This window comes from Ambystoma mexicanum, chromosome 10, assembly GCF_040938575.1.
Source record: "Ambystoma mexicanum isolate Mex_15411 chromosome 10, UKY_AmexF1_1, whole genome shotgun sequence".
Classification (NCBI taxonomy): domain Eukaryota; kingdom Metazoa; phylum Chordata; class Amphibia; order Caudata; family Ambystomatidae; genus Ambystoma; species Ambystoma mexicanum.
The window spans coordinates 1,206,408,878-1,206,435,549 of NC_090932.1; positions in this window are offsets into that span (position 1 = coordinate 1,206,408,878).

Consider the following 26,672-nt stretch of genomic DNA (forward strand, 5'->3'; position numbering starts at 1 on the left):
TGTACTATGTGTTATACAACATGTGTGTGTGATACACTGTTGTTGTATTAACATGTAGTAATCATTGGAACATTGAACAAAAATTCCAGATGGATTACAAATTATATTGTATACGTTTACTGTTTTAGATATTTACATTGTTTTAAACCTGCCAGAATAATTGTTATCTATTGCACCAAAGAAAATACAAAAAGAGTTGATAATGAAGCAGAGACATGGAGAGATTAACAGAGTGTCTGCTTATGGAGAGAGGACCATTGACTGGTTTCCTTTCAATTAAAGAAGATACCATCCTTCATTTCTAGGCCATGAGACCGGGTGATCTCTTTGTATTTGGCCTTGTGAGGCATCTCATGTCTAGGGATACAGTAAGGAGTAAGGCAGGCATCCTATCTGTGTTCATTGCCAATGAATAGACAGTGTTCTCCAATTATGGGTCAGGTGTGATGGGAGCATGTTTGGAATGATTTCACCCTTCATTTATTGAGACTATCGCTAATATTGATGCAAGTGTTATGTTTTCTCTTGACACTGGATACACTCTTGAGTTATTCTTCATGTAGTCCTTTGGCTTATAGTTGTCCTGCACATGGTTTACAAAGACTTGTTCTACCTTTATTAGAAAGGAAGAAGGATCAAGGCTTTCTATCCTTCAAGGTGGGCTACACAGCCTAATATCCACACTGTGGTTTAGCTATCGAGTGTACTGATTGTCATATTATTCTTCAAACATCTTCAATATAAAGAAGACTCCTTTATACTTTTGCTTGACAACAACTGGCTTTTGAATTTATTCATTGAGTATTAAATGCAGATGCACCAATAGCTGATGCATTTCGGACTGTAAAGTCCTTCCTCAGGGCATACACATGTCATCTTGATCATGTCAGTCAAACAGCGGTTGATATTTAATGAAAAGATTCAACAATTGCAATTACAATACCCCACATTTCAAAACAATCAGACACATCCCATGCCAATATAATGATGAGATTAGCAAGTTGGTGTTAGCCGACATTGCAACAATTATCCATTATTATTCAATGTAGTCAATAAATAGCACATTGGGCCAAAGACACAGAAAACAGTAAACATAGAATAGACAATATAGAGAAACATGGTAAATAGGATAACACAGTATGTTTGCCAAATCACCACATGATGGTAACTGTGGATAAATCTGAATATGCGGTCATATGTGGTGACTTGAGTTGTTTCTGTCATTCAAGACATGGAGTGCAGTCTGTGTGCATGCTTTCCTATACTGTTGTTCAATACCAATATATGGACATATGTAATGCCTAGCATCTTTTCTAACATGCAAAAAAGAAGGAGTGCAGTCAGTATGTATTCATTCTGTTGCTATCAGGACTCTCTGATATCATAAAATTACTGTCCAACCTATTGCTCATTACAAGTGGCCAGTGGGTTCCTTATAGTGAGACTGAATCTAGAACCAGCGGTTAAGTGCATATACATTAATCCCAGTGTGCTCTGTCATGTTCTTTCTACTATAATCTGACTTGCAGGACTCATACTGAGCCTAATCCTTGCTCGACCGGCTGCGGCCACAAAAACTAGCAGTCTGTATGAAACACATGATTTGATCAAAACACAGATAGTCAAGAACTATTGTTTAAATAGCTACCCAAAATGCATCTTTGTCCCTACCATCGCGTGAGTGTATCTGCTCGTATCTGATGTAAGATTCCTCACCGCAACGCTCCGATGCGAGGGTTCTAACTCAGGGTAGTGAAAATAAATTGAGCATTGCTATGGTATCATTGTCAATGGTGCGTGCCCATTGGTGCACTGCATCCGTGGCATGTGATTGAATAAGCGTGAGTGCTGTCGCCCATCTTGAAGTGCACAATGGAATGGTGGATAGAGGTCAGATTCTCCTATTAGTAGTTACACGTGTGATTCTGGAGTTTGTTATCTCCATCAATGATTGTCATCTTATCTTGAAAAAGGCAATCCTTCACTATAATTGTCGAAACCTCAATAATGTGGCACTTAATTATGGCTCTACATGTAGTAGTCAGTTATCATACATAAACAGGATCCAAGCAGTTGAGATCAAGAAAAATGCAGGAGATACAACTCCTTATGTGATGGGTCAAAATTAATATGCATGGACCTGGTATAGTGACACAACATATATTCAAGTGATTATGCATAAGTGTGAAGTATTACTCATTATGAGGAGCATAGAGATTAACTTGCATTCTACCATGCATGCGACTGGTATAGTGAAAAGACGCATATGTGGGCGGGTTATATGTTTAGTGGGAATTCATGTCCATGAAGCATACATATCATTGATGTTGATGGCATAACTTCTATAAACAACATTATCAAATTCACCTAGCATGACTATCAATAATACATTGACAATAATCATGAACATAGCAATTGGGTGCACTTATCCATATTGAATTATTGGTATGAGCATTCAGTGTATATGCTCGAGCCAGTATTCCCATTACAATATCATGCTTTAGTTCCCTTCATTCAATCATGTCATCTTTTTAAGTAAGTTAGTGACCAGATAAACAGGAGCGGTTCATGCAAGATGTATACAGTGTTCAAAGGGCAATTACAAAAAGCAGTTAAGGTCCCACTCTTCATTCATCCCATTTGGTGTTAGCGCATCCAGTCAGTCGATCCATGATGCCTCGCGCTGTGCTCTTCTTTTCTTAATATCTTCTTTGCAACCCCTTTTCTTGATAATCTCTAATAGCAGAAGTCTCAGCTGGGCTATGCTCTGACCTTTTTCTTGGAAATGTCTGGCCACTGCAGAGTTCATATTCAGATTCCTGATGCAGGATTTATTTGCGTTGATCCTAATTTCGGATCTTTCTTGAGGTCTCCCCGACATAATAAATCCCACAAGGACATCTTATGCAGTAAATCACTTTTTCAGTCATACAGGTTGCACATTTTTTAAGCTTGATTTTTTCTCTTTTCTTTGGGTGGAACACCATTGCACCTTTAATAACGTTATTGCAATTTCCAAAGTTTAGGCATGGGTAGGTTCCCTGTTGTTTATCTTTCAATGCAGTATGTGCTCCACATATTGCTTTCACAAGCCTATTCCTTAAATGTTTGCTTCTTTAATAAGCAAAATCTGGAGGATTAGTAAATAGGTTGCTCATGCAATCACTGCTTGTTAGAATGTACCAATGTTTGCAGATGCTTCTCCTGATTTTTTGACTTTGTGTAGAGAATTTAGGGGGTAATTCATAGAATTCAGCGCACAAGTGGCGCACGCGGCTGGCGCACAGTGTGCGTGTGCAAATCCCTGCGACAGCCGCGTGCGCCAAAACCCATTTCCGCGCACAGCATATTCATGGATTCCAGCTACCAAAACCGCCGTGGCGCACAGTGGCGCAGCGACCCTGCAGCAGCGCCAGTTACGCCCCCACGAACGCCTCTCGCGCAGGGAAAAGCCATCAAAATCCCCAATCCAGCGCAAAGGGCTGCGCTAACCCTGTACCAGCACGGCAAGCGGGCTACGTGTATCACTGGGGTGCGCTGGAAGTACCTCACGTCATTTCAGCTGGGTACGTGCATTTCAGGGGTGCACGGGAAGTTTCACACACGATTTCAGCAGGGTACGTGTATTTCAGGGGTGCGCGGAAAGTTCCACACGCGAATGTCCAGGCTACGTGTATTTCGGGGTGCGCGGGAAGTTTCACACGCGATATCAGCAGGGTACGTGTATCCAGGGGTGCGCGGGAAGTCCCACACACGATTTCAGCAGGGTACGTGTATTACAGGGGTGCGCTTGAAGTTCCACACGCGATTATCAGGGTACTTGTACATCAGGGGTGCGCGGGAATTTTCACATGTGAATTCAGCAGGGTACGTGTATATCAGGGGTGCGCGGGAAGTTCCACACGCGAATGTCCTGGCTATGTGTACTTCGGGGTGCGCGGGAAGTTTCACACACGACATCAGCAGGGTACATGTATTGCAGGGGTGCGCGGGAAGTTCCACACGCGAATGTCCAGGCTATGTGTATTTTGGGGTGCGCGGGAAGTTACACACGCGATATCAGCAGGGTACGTGTATTCCAGGGGTGCGCAGGAAGTTCCAAACGCGAATGTCCAGGCTACGTGTATTTCGGGGTGCGCGGGAAGTTTCACACACGACATCAGCAGGGTACATGTATTGCAGGGGTGCGCGGGAAGTTCCACACGCGAATGTCCAGGCTATGTGTATTTTGGGGTGCGCGGGAAGTTACACACGCGATATCAGCAGGGTACGTGTATTCCAGGGGTGCGCAGGAAGTTCCACACACGAATGTCCAGGCTACATGTATTTCGGGGTGCGCGGGAAGTTTCACATGCGACATCAGCAGGGTACGTGTATTACAGGGTTGCGCGGGAAGTTCCAAATGCGAATGTCCAGGTTACGTGTATTTCGGGGTGCGCAGGAAGTTTCACACGCGATGCCATCAGGGTACGTGTATTACAGGGGTGCGCAGAGAGCACCACACGTGAATTGCACGTGTGGGTCCTCCCAGGTGTTCCCTCTACACCCTCCAGGGCCCCTGCAGGTGGCTCACACCACAGGGGCCTACACTGCACATGTCCTGCAGGCACCCCATTCACCATGGCCATGCCCCCCAGCCAACCCACATGTCAACTTGCACTACTGCCCACCAACGCATGTCCCCCTGCTACCCCAGCCACCAGGGGCACCCTCCACCAGGCCCCCACCCATGTCTCCCACCACCCCCACCCCCCAGCAGTGCAGGGGCAACCTCCACCAGGCCCCCAACCATGTCCAACTCATGTCCCCATCACCCCCACCCCCCAGCAGTGCAGGGGCAGCCTCCACCAGGCCCCCAGCCATGTCCAACTCATGTCCCCACCAACCCCACCCCCCAGCAGTGCAGGGGCACCCTCCACCAGGCCCCCACCCATGTCCAACTCATGTCCCCACAACCCCCATCCCCCAGCACTGTGGGGCACCTGCCAGCAGGCCCCCACCCATGTCCAACTCATGTTCCCCACCACCCCCACCCCCCAGCACTGTGGGGCACCTGCCAGCAGGCCCCACCCATGTCCAACTCATGTCCCCACCACCCCCACCCCCCAGCACTGTGGGGCACCTGCCAGCAGGCCCCCACCCATGTCCAACTCATGTTCCCCACCACCCCCACCCCCCAGCACTGTGGGGCACCTGCCAGCAGGCCCCCACCCATGTCTCCCACCACCCCCACCCCCCAGCAGTGCAGGGACACCCTCCACCAGGCTCCCACTAATGTCCAACTCATGTTCCCCACCACCCCCATCCCCCAGCACTGTGGGGCACCTGCCAGCAGGCCCACACCCATGTCTCCCACCACCCCCACCCCCCAGCAGTGCAGGGGCACACTCCACCAGGCCCTCACCCATGTCTCCCACCACCCCCACCCCCCCAGCAGTGCAGGGGCACCCTCCACCAGGCCGCCACCCATGTCTCCCACCACCCCCACCCCCAGCAGTGCAGGGGGACCCTCCACCAGGCCCCCACCCATGTCCAACTCATGTTCCCCACCACCCCCACCCCCCAGCGCTGTGGGGCACCTGCCAGCAGGCCCCCACCCATGTCCAACTCATGTCCCCACCACCCCCACCCCCCAGCACTGTGGGGCACCTGCCAGCAGGACCCCACCCATGTCCAACTCATGTTCCCCACCACCCCCACCCCCCAGCAGTGCAGGGGCACCCTCCATCAGGCCCCCACCCATGTCCAACTCATGTTCCCCACCACCCCCACCCCCCAGCACTGTGGGGCACCTGCCAGCAGGCCCCCACCCATGTCTCCCACCACCCCCACCCCCCAGCAGTGCAGGGGCACCCTCCACCAGGCCCCCACCCATGTCCAACTCATGTTCCCCACCACCCCCACCCCCCAGCACTGTGGGGCACCTGCCAGCAGGCCCCCACCCATGTCTCCACCCACCCCCACCCCCGACAGTGCAGGGGCACCCTCCACCAGGCCCCCACCCATGTCCAACTCATGTTCCCCACCACCCCCACCCCCCAGCACTGTGGGGCACCTGCCAGCAGGCCCACACCCATGTCTGCCACCACACCCACCCCCCAGCAGTGCAGGGGCACCCTCCACCAGGCCCCCACCCATGTCTCCCACCACCCCCACCCCCCAGCAGTGCAGGGGCACCCTCCACCAGGCCCCCACCTATGTCTCCCACCACCCCAACCCCCAGCAGTGCAGGGGCACCCTCCACCAGGCCCCCACCATTGTCCAACTCATGTTCCCCACCACCCCCACCCCCCAGCACTGTGGGGTACCTGTCAGCAGGCCCCCACCCATGTCCAACTCATGTCCCCACCACCCCCAACCCCCAGCACTGTGGGGCACCTGCCAGCAGGCCCTCACCCATGTCCAACTCATGTTCCCCACCACCCCCACCCCGAAGCAGTGCAGGGGCACCCTCCAGCAGGCCCCCACCCATGTCCAACTCATGTTCCCCACCACCCCCACCCCGAAGCAGTGCAGGGGCACCCTCCAGCAGGCCCCCACCCATGTCCAACTCATGTTCCCCACCACCCCCACCCCCCAGCACTGTGGGGCACCTGCCAGCAGGCCCCCACCCATGTCTCCCACCACCCCCACCCCCCCAGCAGTGCAGGGGCACCCTCCACCAGGCCCCCACCAATGTCCAACTCATGTTCCCCACAACCCCCACCCCCCAGCACTGTGGGGCACCTGCCAGCAGGCCCACACCCATGTCTCCCACCACCCCCACCCCCCAGCAGTGCAGGGGCACCCTCCACCAGGCCCCCACCCATGTCTCCCACCACCCCCACCCCCCAGCAGTGCAGGGGCACCCTCCACCAGGCCCCACCCATGTCTCCCACCACCCCCACCCCCCAGCAGTGCAGGGGCACCCTCCACCAGGCCCCCACCCATGTCCGACTCATGTTCCCCACCTCCCCCACCCCCCAGCACTGTGGGGCACCTGCCAGCAGGCCCCCACCCATGTCCAACTCATGTCCCCACCACCCCCACCCCCAGCACTGTGGGGCACCTGCCAGCAGGCCCCCACCCATGTCCAACTCATGTTCCCCACCACCCCCACCCCCCAGCAGTGCAGGGGCACCCTCCACCAGGCCCCCACCCATGTCCAACTCATGTTACCCACCACCCCCACCCCCCAGCACGGTGGGGCACCTGCCAGCAGGCCCCCACCCATGTCTCTCACAACCCCCACCCCCCAGCAGTGCAGGGGCACCCTCCACAAGGCCCCCACCCATGTCCAACTCATGTTCCCCACCACCCCCACCCCCCCAGCACTGTGGGGCACCTGCCAGCAGGCCCCCACCCATGTCTCCCACCACCCCCATCCCCCAGCAGTGCAGGGGCACGCTCCACCAGGCCCCCACCCATGTCCAACTCATGTTCCCCACCACCCCCAACCCCCAGCACTGTGGGGCACCTGCCAGCAGGCCCACACCCATGTCTCCCACCACCCCCACCCCCCAGCAGTGCAGGGGCACCCTCCACCAGGCCCCCACCCATGTCTCCCACCACCCCCTCCCCCCAGCAGTGCAGGGGCACCCTCCACCAGGCCCCCACCCATGTCTCCCATCACCCCCACCCCCAGCAGTGCAGGGGCACCCTCCACCAGGACCCCACCCATGTCCAACTCATGTTCCCCACCACCCCCACCCCCCAGCACTGTGGGGCACCTGCCAGCAGGCCCCCACCCATGTCCAACTCATGTCCCCACCACCACCACCCCCCAGCACTGTGGGGCACCTGCCAGCAGGCCCCCACCCATGTCCAACTCATATTCCCCACCCCCCACCCCCCAGCAGTGCAGGGGCACCCTCCACCAGGCCCCCACCCATGTCCAACTCATGTTCCCCACCACCCCCACCCCCCAGCACTGTGGGGGCACCTGCCAGCAGTCCCTGACCCATGTCTCCCACCCCCCCACCCCCAGCAGTGCAGGGGCACCCTCCACCAGGCCCCCACCAATGTCCAACTCATGTTCCCCACCACCCCCACCCCCCAGCACTGTGGGCACTTGCCAGCAGGCCCCCACCCATGTCTCCCACCACCCCCACCCCCCAGCAGTGCAGGGGCACCCTCCACCAGGCCCCCACCCATGTCCAACTCATGTTCCCCACCACCCCCACCCCCAGCACTGTGGGGCACCTGCCAGCAGGCCCACACCCATGTCTCCCACCACCCTCACCCCCCAGCAGTGCAGGGGCACCCTCCACCAGGCCCTCACCCATGTCTCCCACCACCCCCACCCCCCAGCAGTGCAGGGGCACCCTCCACCACGCCCACACCCATGTCTCCCACCACCCCCACCCCCCAGCAGTGCAGGGGCACCCTCCACCAGGCCCCCACCCATGTCCAACTCATGTCCCCACCACCCCCAACCCCCAGCACTGTGGGGCACCTGCCAGCAGGCCCCCACCCATGTCCAACTCATGTCCCCACCACCCTCACCCACCAGCACTGTGGGGCACCTGCCAGCAGGCCCCCACCCATGTCCAACTTATGTCCCCACCACCCCCACCCCCCAGCACTGTGGGGCACCTGCCAGCAGGCCCCCACCCATGTCCAACTCATGTTCCCCACCACCCCCACCTCCCAGCACTGTGGGGCACCTGCCAGCAGGCCCACACCCATGTCTCCCACCACCCCCACCCCCCAGCAGTGCAGGGGCACCCTCCACCAGGCCCCCACCCATGTCTCCCACCACCCCCACACCCCAGCAGTGCAGGGGCACCCTCCACCACGCCCCCACCCATGTCTCCCACCACCCCCACCCCCCAGCAGTGCAAGGGCACCCTCCACCAGGCCCACACCCATGTCCAACTCATGTTCCCCACCACCCCCACCCCCCAGCACTGTGGGGCACCTGCCAGCAGGCCCCCACCCATGTCCAACTCATGTCCCCACCACCCCCACCCCCCAGCAGTGCAGGGGCACCCTCCACCAGGCCCCCACCCATGTCCAACTCATGTCCCCACCACCCCCAATCCCCAGCACTGTGGGGCACCTGCCAGCAGGCCCCCACCCATGTCCAACTCATGTCCCCACCACCCCCACCCCCCAGCACTGTGGGGCACCTGCCAGCAGGCCCCCACCCAAACTCATGTCCCCACCACCCCCACCCCCCAGCACTGTGGGGCACCTGCCAGCAGGCCCCCACCCATGTCCAACTCATGTTCCCCACCACCCCCACCCCCCAGCACTGTGGGGGACCTGCCAGCAGGCCCCCACCCATGTCCAACTCATGTCCCTACCACCCCCACCCCCCAGCAGTGCAGGGGCACCCTCCACCAGGCCCCCACCCATGTCTCCCACCACCCCCACACCCCAGCAGTGCATGGGCACCCTCCACCAGGCCCCCACCCATGTCTCCCACCACCCACACCCCCCAGCACTGTGGGGCACCTGCCAGCAGGCCCCAACTCATGTTCCCCAGCCAACATGTCATCACAATCTAGATCCCTGGTCCCTATGGTCAGCCTCCAAATGCAAAACACCCACCTGAGTATTGCATCCACCCACTCAGAAATGGCAATTACATGACAGAATACCAATTGCAAGTTTCGAAACAAACACATGTGCCTCACATACACCCAATGGGTGTCAGTGAATCTCAAAACTCATATCATGATATGCATGAAACCAATGAGATGATACTACACATTGAAGTTCGATAAAAAAATATGTATTAAAGGAAACATAAATAGATTCAAAAATAAAGAAACAGAAATGGGAATGTACAAAAATGAAAAGAAGCATGTCCGTGAAAAAAAGCAAAACCAAAAATCATAATCCAAAGTAATGGTGTCCAAAGTCACTGTCCACAAAAGAAAATCCAATGGTAATTAATAATTGAAAGCCATTGCTCCATGGGTAAATTGTGAAAGAAAAATAAAATCCAATAGTGAACTACGTACAGATGAACAAGCCAGGGTCCATTATCCCAACAAAAGAAATGAAACCTCTCTAACAACACTAACTAATAAAATAAACTATATACAAAAAAGTGGCCAATGTCCAAAAGGTCCAAAATAAATCAAAAAACAAAGGAAACCTAACACTACCTACATAACTATGTACAAGGGCAGCGGGCTAGTCTGACGGCTCACTTTTGGATGTCCCGGGCCAGGGCATCATCAAACTCCTGCTCAATGTCCCGGAGGCGGTCCTCCTCCATGGCCCCGAGGGTCCGCAGGGCCGTCGACGTGTCCACCTCCAACCCCCTGCGGATTGCCTCCAGGCACTCGGCCCGCATCAGGGCCCTCCGCATGGAGTTCTCCGCCCTGACCATTGTGAGCCATGCCTCTTCCGCCCGCTGACGATCCGCATCTATGTCGTGGCCCAACCGCTGCCACACGGAAGACAATCCCTGTCCTGGGTCCTCCTGCCCTCCGGCCTATGCCTGCCCCTCCGATGTTGAAGGCCCCGAGCCTTCATGGCTCCCACCACGTTGCTGCTGCTGCTGTGCCTCTGCCCGTGCACTGCCTCCTGCTGCCTGCACATCCTCCACCGGCTGGGGTGCAGTCGTTGATGTGGCCACCCCTGCTGGACGTCCGACTCCCGACTGTGGCAGGGATGCCTCCTCCACCAGCCTGGCCGCACCGTCAGAGTCAGCTCCACAGGGCACCCAGGTGACTGATGGGTGGGAAGATGGCACGGAGGACGACTGGCACTTAGGGGGTTCAGTTGAGGAGGGGGTCGAGTAAGCCCCATCAAACGGAGGACTCTGGCCTGGGTGACCTGTCCCAGCAGGCTGACGTGGTCAACGAGCCATTCGAGATGACGTGCAGTCTCCTCATGAAAAGACTGCAGGTCACCTCGCATGGCCCGTTGACGCAACGCCACACCAGTCAGGACAGGCTCCACCCGGACCCGGATAGCCACGTCCGCAGGCAGAGGAAGGCCAGTTGTCGTTTGCTCATCCCCTGCCTGAAAACTGGTCTGGACGTAGGCATCCCTGCTGGTGCAAGATGATGCAGGGACAGGATCAGGGACTGGATTGCACACAGGCACCTCTGCGGCGGCCTGTGCTGCCTCCTGTCCCTGGTCCTGCACTGCACCACTAGCACCAGTGGGATCCCCACCTCCAGGCCCCGTCTCTGTTGCTTGCACAGCCTCCTCCTCCACCAAACCCCCCACCAACCTGGATGACTCCGTGCCATCTTCCCCCGTTGGGCCCTGTGGGGTCCCAGCTGCCCCTTCTGCTGCCGAGGAGTCCAACTCCAACCTCCGCCTCTTGGACCTCCCCCCAGCAGCTGCGGCTTGGGACGTGGCACCGGACTCCTCACTCCCCGACGAGATGACAACATGGGAGGGGAGCCGGGCCTTGCGTCTCCGGCTGGCGGTGGGATCCCCGCCGCTGTGCTCCACAGCACCTTCTCCGCCCTCTTCATCAGTTGACGCTGCAGACAGGGAGAAATAAAACACAGGCATCAGGGCACTGTACAATGGACACATACACACATGACAGTTGTACATGAGTGGCATTTGCAAACCTCAGACATGCCATCACAATCCCCAACACACATGTCATTTCAACTCGCACACATGAGCCATAACACAGCCATATCGCAACTGCCAGCACCATCCATACACATAGGCAAAGCTGAGCCAGACATCACATGCAACACAGGAAGTGCACCACACATGTACACACACCACCACACTTGCATGCATGTGTACACCTCTGCCAAGTGTCGCAGTGTTCAGATGGGCATCCATGTCACATCTGCCAATCAGGCTTCCACATCCCGCTGTCACATGCATCCATGTTGCATCACTGTTGCACCCTTGTCAAATACACACAAATGCACATGTACACAGTGCTGATACATGCAGCTGAAAACAACATACATGCGTGACATCACGGACATGTCTACTTACATACACATACATCCAAACATGTGTGCCCACACAACTGCATTTGGCATGCAAGCCTACACACACAAGCACCATCCATGTCTCACACATTACAGCCCTCGCATGTGTTAGCCCCACGGCCCTGTACACCCCCACCCATACTCGACCCCATACATACAGATGAGATGTGCAACCTGCACACTACTGAAACATCACCACACGCACAGCTCACAATCAGGATGCATGTACACTTACCGCTCGACTCCAGACGGGTCTGCCTCTCAAGGACCTGGACGTGGAGCGCTGGGGATATGCGTTCCAGGACCCTCATCTGATCTTCCGAAAAGTGGCCCCGGCGCCCCTTGGCATCCGCTGCCTTCAAGAGGCGCCGGGCCTTGTTCATGGTCCTGGACCTGAAGTCCTCCCAGCGCTTCTTGACATGTATGCATCATACTGCCCCAGGACTTGCTCCACCAGGACACCAACTTCGGTGGCACTGAAGCTGGTGCCCCTCTGCCTCTCTGGCCGGGGGTTGTCAGTGGTGCCAGATGTTGCAGTGCCCGACATGACAACCCCAGAGGCAGGAGTGGGTGGGCAACTGGGTCCTGGGGCTGGGCTGTGGAGCGATGGAATCCCAGTCGGAAGTCTTCGGTTCCAGCAGGGGTGGTCACAGCAACAGCACCCCTGGCTGATGTGCAGGCAGCAAATGGGCACGTGGGCAGCAGGCAGTCAGGCAGCAGCAGATGGCAGGTGGGAGCGTGCTCAGGGCTCTGGGGGGCAGTGATTCGGCCTTCTGGGCAGGAGCGTGGTCTTCCGTGTGCTTACGCGTGGCCAGCTTGATACGGGGTGAATTGACACGTGAAAATCCTGCACGTCTGCGTGTAATTCGAGGAAAGGCCCTTAGCGCGTATGCACGTCAGCACGCATATGCGATTTCATTGGACCAAAGGCGCGACGCGCGCAGGTGTTTCCCTCATTACATGTGATGACAGAGCACACGTGGTAAAACTGCACGTCCGAGTGTCATCGCGTGTAATCGGAGGGAAGTGAGCGTGCACGCGATTGGCCTGGGTACGTGTGTTTCAGGGTGCGCGGGAAGTTCCACACGCGATTAGCCTGGGTACGTGTGTTTCGGGGTTCGCGGGAACTTTCACACGCAATTGGTGGAAATCCACGTGTGCTCTGTCATCACGTGTAATGAGGGAAACACCCGCGCGCGTCACGTCACAGACGCGCTCACGCGCTAAGGGCCTTTGGTCCAATGAAATCGCATATGCGTGCTGATGTGCATACGCGCTAAGGGCCTTTCCCGAATTACACGCAGACATGCAGGATTTTCACGTGCCAATTCACTCCGTATCAAGCTGGCCACGCGTAAGCACACGGAAGACCACGCTCCTGCCCAGAAGGCCGATTCACTGACCCCCAGAACCCCAAGCACGCTCCCACCTGCCATCTGCTGCCTGACTGCCTGCTGCCCACGTGCCCTGCCATTTGCTGCCTGCACATCAGCCAGGGGTGCTGTTGCTGTGACCACCCCTGCTGGAACCGAAGACTCCCGACTGGGATTCCATCGCACCACAGCCCAGCCCCAGGACCCAGTTGCCCACCCACTCCTGCCTCTGGGGTTGTCATGTCGGGCACTGCAACATCTGGCACCACTGACAACCCCCGGCCAGAGAGGCAGAGGGGCACCAGCTTCAGTGCCACCGAGGTTGGTGTCCTGGTGGAGCAAGTCCTGGGGCAGTATGATGCCCTCTTCGGAAGTTCCTGTGTCGACAAGGAAGGACAGACTCGGATCTGGACTGACATCGTGACTGCCATAAACGCGGAGGGGGTGGCAGTCCGCGACTTCCAGCATGGCAAGAAGCGCTGGGAGGACTTCAGGTCCAGGACCCTGAACAAGGCCCGGCGCCTCTTGAAGGCAGTGGATGCCAAGGGGCGCCGGGGCCACTTGTCGGAAGATCAGATGAGGGTCCTGGAACGCATATCCCCAGCGCTCCACGTCCAGGTCCTTGAGAGGCAGACCCGTCTAGAGTCGAGCGGTAAGTGTACATGCATCCTGATTGTGAGCTGTGCGTGTGGTGATGTTTCAGTAGTGTGCAGGTTGCACATCTGTTTGTATGGGGTCGAGGATGGGTGGGGGTGTACAGGGCCGTGGGGCTAACACATTCGAGGGCTGTAATGTGTGAGACATGGATGGTGCTTGTGTGTGTAGGCTTGCATGCCAAATGCAGTTTTGTGGGCACACATGTTTGGATGAATGTGTATGTAAGTAGACATGTCCGTGATGTCACGCATGTATGTTGTTTTCAGCTGCATGTATCAGCACTGTGTACATGTGCATTTGTGTGTATTTGACAAGGGTGCAACATGGATACATGTGACAGCGGGATGTGGAAGCCTGATTGGCAGATGTGACATGGATGCCCATCTGAACACTGCGACACTTGGCAGAGGTGTACACATGCATGCAAGTGTGGTGGTGTGTGTACATGTGTGGTGCACTTCCTGTGTTGCATGTGATGTCTGGCTCAGCTTTGCCTGCTCATGCTCTTGTATGTGTATGGATGGTGCTGGCAGTTGCGATATGGCTGTGGTATGTCTCATGTGTGCGAGTTGAAATGACATGTGTGTTGGGGATTGTGATGGCATGTCTGAGGTTTGCCAATGCCACTCATGTACAACTGTCATGTGTGTATGTGTCCATTGTACAGTGCCCTGATGCCTGTGTTTTATTTCTCCCTGTCTGCAGCGTCAACTGATGAAGAGGGCGGAGAAGGTGCTGTGGAGCACAGCGGTGGGGATCCACCGCCAGCCGGAGATGCAAGGCCCGGTGCCCCTCCCATGTTGTCATCTCATCGGGGAGTGAGGAGTCCGGTGCCACGTCCCAGGCCGCAGCTTCCGGGGGGAGGTCCAAGAGGCAGAGGTTGGAGTTGGTCTCCTCGGCAGCAGAAGGGGCAGCTGGGACCCCACAGGGCCTAACGGGGGAAGATGGCACGGAGTCATCCAGTTTGGTGGGGGGTTTGGTGGAGGAGGAGGCCGTGCAAGCAACAGAGATGGGGTCTGGAGGTGGGGATCCCACTGGTGCTAGTGGTGCAGTGCAGGACCAGGGACAGTAGGCAGCACAGGCCGCCGCGGAGGTGCCTGTGTGCAATCCTGTCCCTGATCCTGTCCCTGCATCATCTTGCACCAGCAGGGATGCCTACGTCCAGACCCGTTTTCAGGCAGGGGATGAGCAAACGACAACTGGCCTTCCTCTGCCTGCGGACGTGGCTATCCGGGTCCGGGTTGAGTCTGTCCTGACTGGTGTGGCGTTGCGTCAACGGGCCATGCGAGGTGACCTGCAGTCTTTTCATGAGGAGACTGCATGTCATCTCGAATGGCTCATTGACCACGTCAGCCTGCTGGGACAGGTCACCCAGGCCGGATTCCTCCGTTTGATGGGGCTTGCTACGACCCCCTCCTCAACTGAACCCCCTACACGCCAGTCGTCCTCCGTGCCATCTTCCCACCCATCAGTCACCTGGGTGCCCTGTGGAGCTGCCTCTGACGGTGCGGCCAGGCTGGTGGAGGAGGCATCCCTGCCACAGTCGGGAGTCGGACGTCCAGCAGGGGTGGCCACATCAACGACTGCACCCCAGCCGGCGGAGGATGTGCAGGCAGCAGGAGGCAGTGCACGGGCAGAGGCACAGCAGCAGCAGCAACGTGGTGGGAGCCATGAAGGCTCGGGGCCTCCAAGATCGGAGGGGCAGGCATCGGCCGGAGGGCAGGAGGACCCAGGACAGGGAGTGTCTTCCGTGTGGCAGCGGTTGGGCCACGCCATAGATGCGGAGCGGCTGCGGGCGGAAGAGGCACAGCTCACAATGGTCAGGGCGGAGAACTCCATGCAGAGGGCCCTGAGGCGGGCCGAGTGCCTCGAGACAATCCACAGGGGGTTGGAGGTGGACATGTCGACGGCCCTGCGGACCCTCGGGGCCATGGAGGAGGACCGCCTCCGGGACATTGAGCAGGAGTTCGATGATGCCCTGGCCCGGGACATCCAAAAGTGAGCTGTCAGACTAGCCCGCTTCCCTTGTACATAGTTATGTAGGTAGTGTTAGGTTTCCTTTGTTTTTTGATTTATTTTGGACCTTTTGGATATTGGCCACTTTTTTGTATATAGTTTATTTTCTTAGTTAGTGTTGTTAGATAGGTTTCATTTCTTTTGTTGGGATAATGGACCCTGGCTTGTTCGTCTGTACATAGTTCACTGTTGGATTTTATTTTTCTTTCACAATTTACCCATGGAGCAATGGCTTTCAATTATTATTTCCCATTGGATTTTCTTTTGTGGACAGTGACTTTGGACACCATTACTTTAGATTATGATTTTTGGTTTGGCTTTTTTTCACGGACATGCTTCTTTTCATTTTTGTACATTCCCATTTCTGTTTCTTTATTTTTGAATCTATTTATGTTTCCTTTAATACATATTTTTTTATCGAACTTCAATGTGTAGTATCATCTCATTGGTTTCATGCATATCATGATATGGGTTTTGAGATTCACTGACACCCGTTGGGTGTATGTGAGGGACATGTGTTTGTTTCGAAACTTGCAATTGGTGTTCTGTCATGTAATTGCCATTTCTGAGTGGGTGGATGCAATACTCGGGTGGGTGTTTTGCATTTGGAGGCTGAACATAGGGACCAGGGATCTAGATTGTGATGACATGTTGGGTGGGGAACATGAGTTGGGGCCGGCTGGCAGGTGCCCCACAGTGCTGGGGGGTGGGGGTGGTGGGAGACATGGGTGGGGGCCTGGTGGAGGGTGCCCCTGCATTGCTGGGGGGTGGGGGTGATGGGAGACACGGGTGGGGGCCTGGTGGAGGCTGCCCCTGCACTGCTGGGGGGTGGGGGTGGTGGGGACATGAGTTGGACATGGGTGGGGGCCTGCTGGCAGGTGCCCCACAGTGCTGGGGGGTGGGGGTGGTGGGGAACATGAGTTGGACATGGGTGGGGGCCTGGTGGAGGGTGCCCCTGCACTGCTGGGGGGTGGGGGTGGTGGGAGACATGAGTCGGGGCCTGGTGGAGGGTGCCCCTGCACTGCTGGGGGGTGGGGGTGGTGGGAGACATGGGTGGGGGCCTGCTGGCAGATGCCCCACAGTGCTGGGGGGTGGGGGTGGTAGGGCACATGAGTTGGACATGGGTGGGGGCCTGGTGGAGGGTGCCCCTGCACTTCTGGGGGGTTGGGGTGGTGGGAGACATGGGTGGGGGTCTGGTGGAGGGTGCCCCTGCACTGCTGGGGGGTGGGGGTGGTGGGAGACATGGGTGGGGGCCTGCTGGCAGGTGCCCCACAGTGCTGGGGGGTGGGGGTGGTGGGGAACATGAGTTGGACATGGGTGGGGGCCTGCTGGCAGGTGCCCCACAGTGCTGGGGGGTGGGGGTGGTGGGGACATGAGTTGGACATGGGTGGGCCTGCTGGCAGGTGCCCCACAGTGCTGGGGGGTGGAGGTGGTGGGGACATGAGTTGGACATGGGTGGGGGCCTGGTGGAGGGTGCCCCTGCACTGCTGGGGGGTGGGGGTGGTGGGGACATGAGTTGGACATGGGTGGGGGCCTGCTGGCAGGTGCTCCACAGTGCTGTGGGGTGGGGGTGGTGGGGAACATGAGTTGGACATGGGTGGGGGCCTGGTGGAGGGTGCCCCTGCACCGCTGGACGGTGAGGGTGGTGGGAGACATGGGTGGGGGCCTGGTGGAGGGTGCCCCTGCACTGCTGGGGGGTGGGGGTGGTGCGAGACATGGGTGCGGGCCTGGTGGAGGGTGCCCCTGCACTGCTGGGGGGTGGGGGTGGTGGGAGACATGGGTGTGGGCCTGCTGGCAGGTGCCCCACAGTGCTGGGGGGTGGGGGAGGTGGGGAACATGAGTTGGACATGGGTGGGGGCCTGGTGGAGGGTGCCCCTGCACTGCTGGGGGGTGGGGGTGGTGGGAGACATGGGTGGGGGCCTGATGGCAGGTGCCCCACAGTGCTGGGGGGTGGGGGTGGTGGGGAACATGAGTTGGACTTGGGTGGGGGCCTGGTGGAGGATGCCCCTGCACTGCTGGGGGGTCGGGGTGGTGGGAGACATGGGTGGGGGCCTGGTGGAGGGTGCCCCTGCACTGCTGGGGGGTGGGGGTGGTGGGAGACATGGGTGGGGGCCTGGTGGAGGGATCCCCACAGTGCTGGGGGGTGGGGGTGGTGGGGACATGAGTTGGACATGGGTGGGGGCCTGCTGGCAGGTGCCCCACAGTGCTGGGGGGTGGGGGTGGTGGGGACATGAGTTGGACATGGGTGGGGGCCTGCTGGCAGGTGCCCCACAGTGCTGGGGGGTGGGGGTGGTGGGAGACATGGGTGGGGGCCTGGTGGAGGGTGCCCCTGGTGGCTGGGGGTGCAGGGGGACATGCGTTGGTGGGCAGTAGTGCAAGTTGACATGTGGGTTGGCTGGAGGGCATGGCCATGGTGGATGGGGTGCCTGCAGGACATGTGCAGGGTAGGCCTCTGTGGTGTGAGCCACCTGCAGGGGCCGTGGAGGGTGTAGAGGGAACACCTGGGAGGACCCACACGTGCAATTCACGTGTGGTGCTCCCCGCGCACCCCTGTAATACACGTACCCTGATGGAATCGCGTGTGAAACTTCCCGCGCACCCCGAAATACACGTAGCCTGGACATTCGCGTGTTGAACTTCCCGCGCACCCCTGTAATACACGTACCCTGATGGAATTGCGTGTGATACTTTCCGCGCACCCCTGATATGCACGTACCCCGCTCAATCGTGTGTGTAACTTCCCGCGCACCCCCGAAATACACGTACCCCGCTCAATCGCGTGTGTAACTTCCCGCGCACCCCCGAAATACACGTACCCCGCTCAATCGCGTGTGTAACTTCCCGCGCACCCCCGAAATACACGTGCCCCGCTCAATCGCGTGTGTAACTTCCCGCGCACCCCCGAAATACACGTGCCCCGCTCAATCGCGTGTGTATCTTCCTGCGCACCCTCGAAATACACGTACCCCACTCAATCACGTGTGTAACTTCCCGCGCACCCCCGAAATACACGTGCCTCGCTCAATCGCGTGTGTAACTTCCCGCGCACCCCCGAAATACAAGTACCCCGCTCAATCGCGTGTGTAACTTCCCGCGCACCCCCGAAATACACATGCCCCGCTCAATCGCGTGTGTAACTTCCCGTGCACCCCCGAAATACACGTACCACGCTCAATCGCGTGTGTAACTTCCCGTGCACCCCCGAAATACACGTGCCCCGCTCGCACAGGCCCAATTGCTGTATGTTGCCACTTTTGTAATGCGCAGGGACGCTACCGCCTGCCTTCGTGTGGCGGACGTGTTTCGGCTTGTGCGTGTCTTTGGCTGTGCATGGCTTTGCCCTATTCGATTACATGAATACGTGTGGTTCGAGTGCGTGTGGGCCTTCCGTCTGCTTCCCTGCAGTACATCCCCAGTTACGCCCTTATTTTCGCGCATTGTTCCCCATTCCACGCGTTACGCCCCCTGTTCCGCCCACTTTCTGGTGTATGCGCCGAGGTTGTGCGCTTTCACTGTGCGCGTCGCGCACGCCTTTCGGGATGTTGCAGTGACGTGTGCGCCATGCACGGGTTTGGCGCACATCCCGAGGAAAACACGCGCAGGGACTTCCATGAATCGCACGCGTGCGCATGCGCCTGTTTTTTTGTGCTTGCACCTGCTTGCGCCTGCTTGCGCAAAGATTTTTGGCGCACGTTTGTTCCATGAATCGGCCCCTTAGACTCAAAAGCAATCCCTGGGGGTTCTCGCTTGAAATTGTTCTGTAGAAGGTCTTCGCATTTTGATATACTTGTTTTATTAACTGCTGTCATTAAATCTTCTTCTTTATACCCTGTTTCTCTTCATTTATTTTGAAGGTTAACCACCTCTTCTTCGCATTAATCTGGGTCACTAACAATCCTTTTGATTCTTAGCATCTGCCCATAGGGTAGATTTTTCAAGGTGTTAGGCGGATGAAAGCTCAATCTACGGAGCAAGTTTGTCCTGTCTATTGGTTTCGTAAATAGCATGGGGGAGGTTTCAGTTCTTGTACTTTCATCTGTATATCTAGGTAGTGTACATCTGCATTCCCAATCTCTGCCGTAAATTGTATCCTTTGGTCAATGTTGTTAATATACCCTAGGAATTCATTAAGTGTTTCTTGGCTTCCAAGCCAAACTTACAAAAATGTCATCTATGTACCTCTCCAACTTTTTGATATACTGTTGCCATTGTGGATGTCCAAGATTGCACATGAAACTGTTTGAGTACAATGATGCCATGGTGGCACCCATCACTGTCCCTGATGTTTGGAGATAGAGATAGAAGGGGTTCTCACATTCAAAATAGTACTTGAGCGTACAGAAGTTCAAGAGCACCATAATCGACACTTAGAAGCTGCTATAGCTTCTTGTAGCAATAGCCATTCAACAGCTCCTTGTTCTTGATCGTGTGGGATACTTGTATACAAGCTGCTAACGTATATAGTGAAGAGAATGTCATCCTCAGTCAATTGAATCTTAGTAGGAAATGCGCACTTTCCTTGATGTAGGTTGAGGTTTTCTGTATAATGGGTTGTAAAAAATAATCAATTTAAGTCCCAAGTGGTTGTAAAATTCCTCCTGTGCCAGCTACAACAAGTCTCCCTGGTGGTTTGTGCAAGCTTTCATGCATCTTAGGAAAGAAGTAAAAATGTGGTTTTTGGGGGTACCGAGTATGCAAAAAATGTCTGTTTTTTTGTGAAATCCATTCCATCTCTTCTGCTGATGATAAGATCTTTTCGCGATCCACCTGTATTTCAGTGGTTAGTGTCACGGTCTATACAGCTATAGATGTTGGTCTCATTCAATTGCCGTTCACATTCAGTATTGTAATCATAGGTTTTGAGTAACACTATGGCTCCTCCTTTGTCAGCTGGAGAATACCACTACAGAGTTAACAACCACCTAGCACTAATTACATAAGTTTGTCTATTTCTTTTGACTCTTCGTCGGCACATGCTTCAGTCAGTTCTCGTTAGCCAAACACTAAAGCTAAATACTGCTCCGGCCTTCTTCAGGACAGGAATGGCATCTGAATATGTACTACTCCACCTACACTTCAGTAATCACAGTGCTATCTTATAAGTTCTGTCTGTGCCCTATTAATGTTGAATGATTAAATCATATACTACAATTCAGTATCAATTTGAATACATAACAGTGGTGCATACCTTTGACTTGTCACACATGCTTTCTACAATTTCCTCTGACAGGTTTATAGCTCCCAAAGACTTAGATGTACCTTCTTCTGTCAGTCCAATACATACTGGCACTGTGCCACATCTGGTCTCTGCTCTCTTACCCGTGGCTCATCTTATTATGGGCCACGTCCACAAAACCATCCGACGTTGCTTAACTCTTTGGACACAGGTCACACGGGGATTTCAATCTACAACACAACCCAAGCACAATATCTGGTTTTGGTTGACCATCTCTATGTTCATACACTGTTACGAGTAGTATAAAACCTGTCTACTGTTAGGGATACACTTACTTATACAGGGATTTGAACTGTCTTATCCCACTTGATTGTTAAGTCCCTGTCTCTTCGAAAGGTACTCTCGACGCACTAAATGCAGAGCTGCGCCGGACTGGAATAAAGCTAATGAGGCATAAAGGGAGACCTCCATTAGTCACCAAGCTTATACTCTTGAGCAATCTGTGTGTTCAAAACAAACCCCCCTGACTGTTCCCATCTATGGGTTGCCTCTTCCCCTCTGTGGCTCACTACCGCTACTTAATAACATGACGCCCAAGCCCAAATCATGAGTGTAAAGCCGATACTACATTGGTGTAGCTTGACTACTGAGTTAATTAGGGCACCGTAGTCGCTTCTATGAGACCCCAAGTCACAGGAATTCAAACTGTTGCGTTACGATTATTTTTCCTTTTTGTCCCCAAAACAGAGTGCTCAGCAGCCCATACATGTAAAACACTGATAGCATGCAGTGAAAAGCCCTGCCTCTGGAGGTACTAGAAAAAATGCTGACGTGTTTGAAAGTGCGCAGCATCGAATAAAACTACAGATGAAGGCTCGATTATCCTAGAACACCTTACACAACTGGTGTCCTCTCAATAAATAAGTATGCAAATCGTATAGTAGCACACCTAAGTAGTTACGCTAAGGGTATGTATGAAAGGTTTAAGGGAAACCTGGGTGCAAAGGATGTAACTCAACCCTGACACGTAGTTGGGAAAACAATGTCCAAAAAGTATCAGACACTTCCGTCCACTGCAATCCTTTTCGCTGACGATCAGACAATATTCTTGGCAATAATTGATCAACAATGTATATAGAAAAATTAATTATTGAGGCATTCATATTTGTCACAAATACAATTATTTTTGAAAGGTTAGACATGCCCTCGTCATTAATAGGTTCTTCATTCATATCTTCTTTTATATTAATAAGTTAGCAGCACAACGCGGTTAGGGAAACAAAATCCCTTCTTCAGGTGCAGTTGGTCTGCAAGATCTGCAATGAAATGAATAGAATAAACAGATTGTAAATTCAGAGTCCCTCCAAGTTAGTGCATTCTATATGCAAACTGTCAACATCTGCTAATGAAATTAATAATCACATTAGATGTCATTTGAAACAGTATTGGGGGCCCAGGTGTCTATTTGCATATATCAATATTGTAGTTGACCCAATTGGACTAACAGCAGATCCAAATGCATTGTCGAATAGGTCAAGACACCCAGTATTGTCCATATGTGACTCATATAGAAGCCATTAGTATAAGCATGTGGATATACAAGAATGATGTAAACCCATAAGAAAACAAGAAAAACTCTGAGAAACAACCTGTGAATTTGTGTCAAGAATAAAGAATCGAAAATCATGCTGGATGGCACCTGTTACATAAACTGTGCAAAACACAGAGAATGTAGGGATAATCAATGGCATCACGTATGGATCACAGCTAGGAGACCAAAATAATAAAACACAAGGAGAGAATGGGGGTCATTACGACCCAGGTGTTAAGGGGTTAACGGCGCCGTAAAAGGTTGCTGCACCGTTAACCCCTTAACGCCTTACTACGAGGTCCCTTTGCGGCTCCCGACCTTAACGGCTGGCCTGGACCAGCCGTTAAGGTAGGGACCCGCAAAGGGACCTTGAAGGTAATTACGGTACCGCAATTTGCGGTACCGTAATTACCGCCTTCCCCATTCTCATTGAGCCCTATGGGGCAAAAATGGGAATGGGGAAGGGCCAATGGTAAATGGGGAATTACCGCCCCGCCAACCTTGGAATGGGGTGGTAATTCCCCATTTCACCATGGCGGAATCGGTAAGTTACAGGTGTTAACCATGGTGCTAATAGCGCCATTGGTTAACGGTGGTGTTGTAATGAGGGCCAATAACTGAATGTAGTAGAGGAGTATATTGAAGTGTGAATAAGTATGAGTCAAGGAGACTACAAAAAAGGTCACACAAGAATTACCTTCAACAAGTAGGTTCTTCTAAGTTCTGACAGAAAAATAAGAAAAAAAGGAAGGAATAAATAGCCCATACGGGAAGCGCCAATTGAGAAACACAAAAAAGTGCTCAAAGGATTACTAAAATATCTTTCCAAAATGAAAGAATGTCTAACTAAGGAGTTTCCAAAGAATGTCGTAGGTCCGCACAATGAAGGAGCAAATAGATTTGGCATAATAATCCCCACCTAAGATTTCCAAGCATACTACTGCCTAAGAATAAGTTAAATAGCATTTTATTTAAATATTGCATGCAAATGGAATTGAAATGTAGCAAGTCTACAATAATACATTATAGTATGCCATCCAAGGTAATGTCTCTTACCTATTGAGTCCCTCAGCAGCTTTGCCGGATTTTTAGGATTTTTTTTTTCACCTGGTAAGAGTGTGAGCCTTTTTTCCCACTCTTACATGTGTTTTGCTGTGTGTTTAAAATGTGTTCATAGACTGTGGAGCTTCACCTACTCCATAGGCATCATCTTTTTACTGTGTGTTACACAGCACCTTTAGTGCAGTGACACAGGGTTGTCTTTTTCAGAATTCCCACTTTAAACTCCATTTTCTGGGACTGACTACTGTCTCCCAGAACATGTAAAGTTGCCATTGGCTTTATTAGTCTTTTTAAAAAGCACAGACCCAGTACAAACTATCTTAAATAGAGTCTTGGAAAGGGTTAACAGTTATCCTTTTTTATCTGTCTCTCATGGAACAATATTTCGTTCACCTTTCTTTAAGATTTGGCTGGTGGCAGTGGTATCTACCCTATTTTTCCTACCGTGGTCTATGTAAATAGCCTTGGTACTGTTTTAGGCTAAGTTAGCAGCCTCAAACATAAATCCTCTGGACCCCCTTTTGCTTTTATTTGGTTCCAGTTGGGTTTATTCGCCATTTCTTTTTGTAGAGGTCTTTCTCGTGTTTTACTCTGTGCACCAAACCAGGTTTGGTTCCTTTGTTCGCCGTCCTTTGGAGGGCTTCTGCACAGAAGCCCTCCTTAGGCACTTGAATGTCTGAGGGGGACAGGATGTGAGGGAGGGGTTTGAGACTCCCTGCACAGGGTCTCCTTGGAGACCCATGTCACACTCTGTTTGATTGGCTGTGGTGACTTTCCCACCAGGACAGCCACCCCACTGTGTGATTGACAGCCAGGCTGTGTGAATGGGGGAAAACTGCATAAAAAGCAGGTCTCTTGGGCTTGGACGACAGAGTCGCCACTGGATCGAGAGAACCGAAGAGAAGCTGAAAGAAGAGGACCACTACCACGACTGAACCTCACGGTGAAGCCCTGCTGCGGGTCAGAATCTCCAAACTTTGACAACATAGAAGATCTGCAAGGAATCTTCTTCCCTTTAGCTTGTGGGACCAACCAGTTTGCCAAACACCAAGCAAGGCCTCTCTCCCCTGGTCGAATTTTCTGTGCACAGCTGCAGTGAATCGGATAGCCAGGAGGACCGGACCCTGTTTGGGTTTTAAGGAGCGCACCTTTTATTTGTTGCTTTGCTCTGCTGCTGGTTTCTTCCCTGGGCAGTGCAGGACCCTCCAGCCTTCCTACTTCGTGTCAGTCCAGCAGTCGCTTCAGGAACTGTAAGCCTGCAGGATCTGCCAGGAATGTCTGCCTCAGCTACACCCTTCTCCTTCATTTAAGGCACTGTTCTAACCCGGTTGTTCGTTCCGTCCGGTGAAAGTGTTTGAAATCTTTCACCAACCCGAGGGCTTGTCCTTCTCTACTCTTTTAAATAACTTTTCCTTCGACCAACTTCATTTCAAACTCTTGGCAAAGACTTAATCACGAACTACTCTGAACTGTGTGATCCTCTGCAAAGACTCTGAACCATTAACATTGGCCCAGGCCTATTGATTCATTGTAGCAAGCCTTTTCTAGATTGCCCTGCCTACTTACTTGTTGCTGCTGCTGAATTTTGTATAACCTTGTCTTTCCCTCCCTTTTTAAATTACTGGAGTGCCATTTTTGCTCACACTTCATTTTGAGCCTAACTTGTCCAAAATTGATTGGGTGTTGTGTAGTATATCAAGAGTGTGATTTTTCCGCTGCTTTATTTAGTGAACTGTTTTACAAATTAATGTGTAAATAAATGTGTATTCTTTTACTCAGAAACCTTGAGTCAGTGTTTGTTTGACCATAGTAATTACTGTCCTTTGTTTAACTATTGATACTGCTCACTTTACTCTTGAGATAAGTCTGGCTGCTCAGCCATTGCTACTACTTCACTGTGTAGTACAGGCTTGTACCAAAGGTGAATTTGTACTGTCACTTGTAGTCTTAATTGTGTGTGGTGTTCCCAAAGGGTATTGCATATGATTCTGCCTAACATCCGCAGTCAGCAAAATGGTGGATCTATTATTGTTTATAGGCTGCTAGGCAACCTGTGCAGCCACGGATTGGCCAACATTGTCTACATACACAGAACACCGGAAACGGAAGGCGCTAACCGGCCACTGTAACCAAGGCCCGATACTTTAGGCCCATCACCTGTCCTTGCCTGTCCTTATTGCCACCACCACTGCCACTTTAGCAGTCTAGGAAGGGCAGGAGCCCTTCCCTCCCCTCCGTAGCCAGCTTCAGGAGAAGCACGGCAACGACTACTCAGCATTTCGTTTTTACATCGGCATCCTTCAGCCACAGGGGTAAGACCCTGTGCCTGGTGATCTGCTTTTTGGGAATCTGCTCCCTTACTGCCACTCGTACCAGCACCCTACTTCAGTGTTCTCAGATCATATTTTCTTCGTAATATGAGGCTCCGCCATCGGCAAAATGGCAGATCTACTATTGTTTATAGGTTACTAGGCAACCTGTGCAGCCAGGGATTGGCCAACGTTGTCTACATACTCAGAACGCCAGAACCGAAAGGCACTAGCCGGCCTTTGAAACCAAGGCCTGATACTTAAGGCCCATCACCTGTCCTTGCGTGTCAAGGCCTGATGGTGCCTAGGGGCCAGTCACTTTGCCCGCCTCATACTTGGGCCCCATCTATGAATAGGGTAAGAAATTTGCAGGTACATTGTATCGCTGCACAATAACCCATTATCCGCTGAACCTCCAAGTGCTCCCGATACAAACAAACCTTTGCACAAACTACTGGCTATAACTTCTTGCAAACGCCACATTACTGTCGATCTGATTACCCGCTTTACGCTCTCGGCACTGTACCCTGAACGCAACAAGTGCCTCCTAATGAGGACAGCTCCTTTGAAACTTTC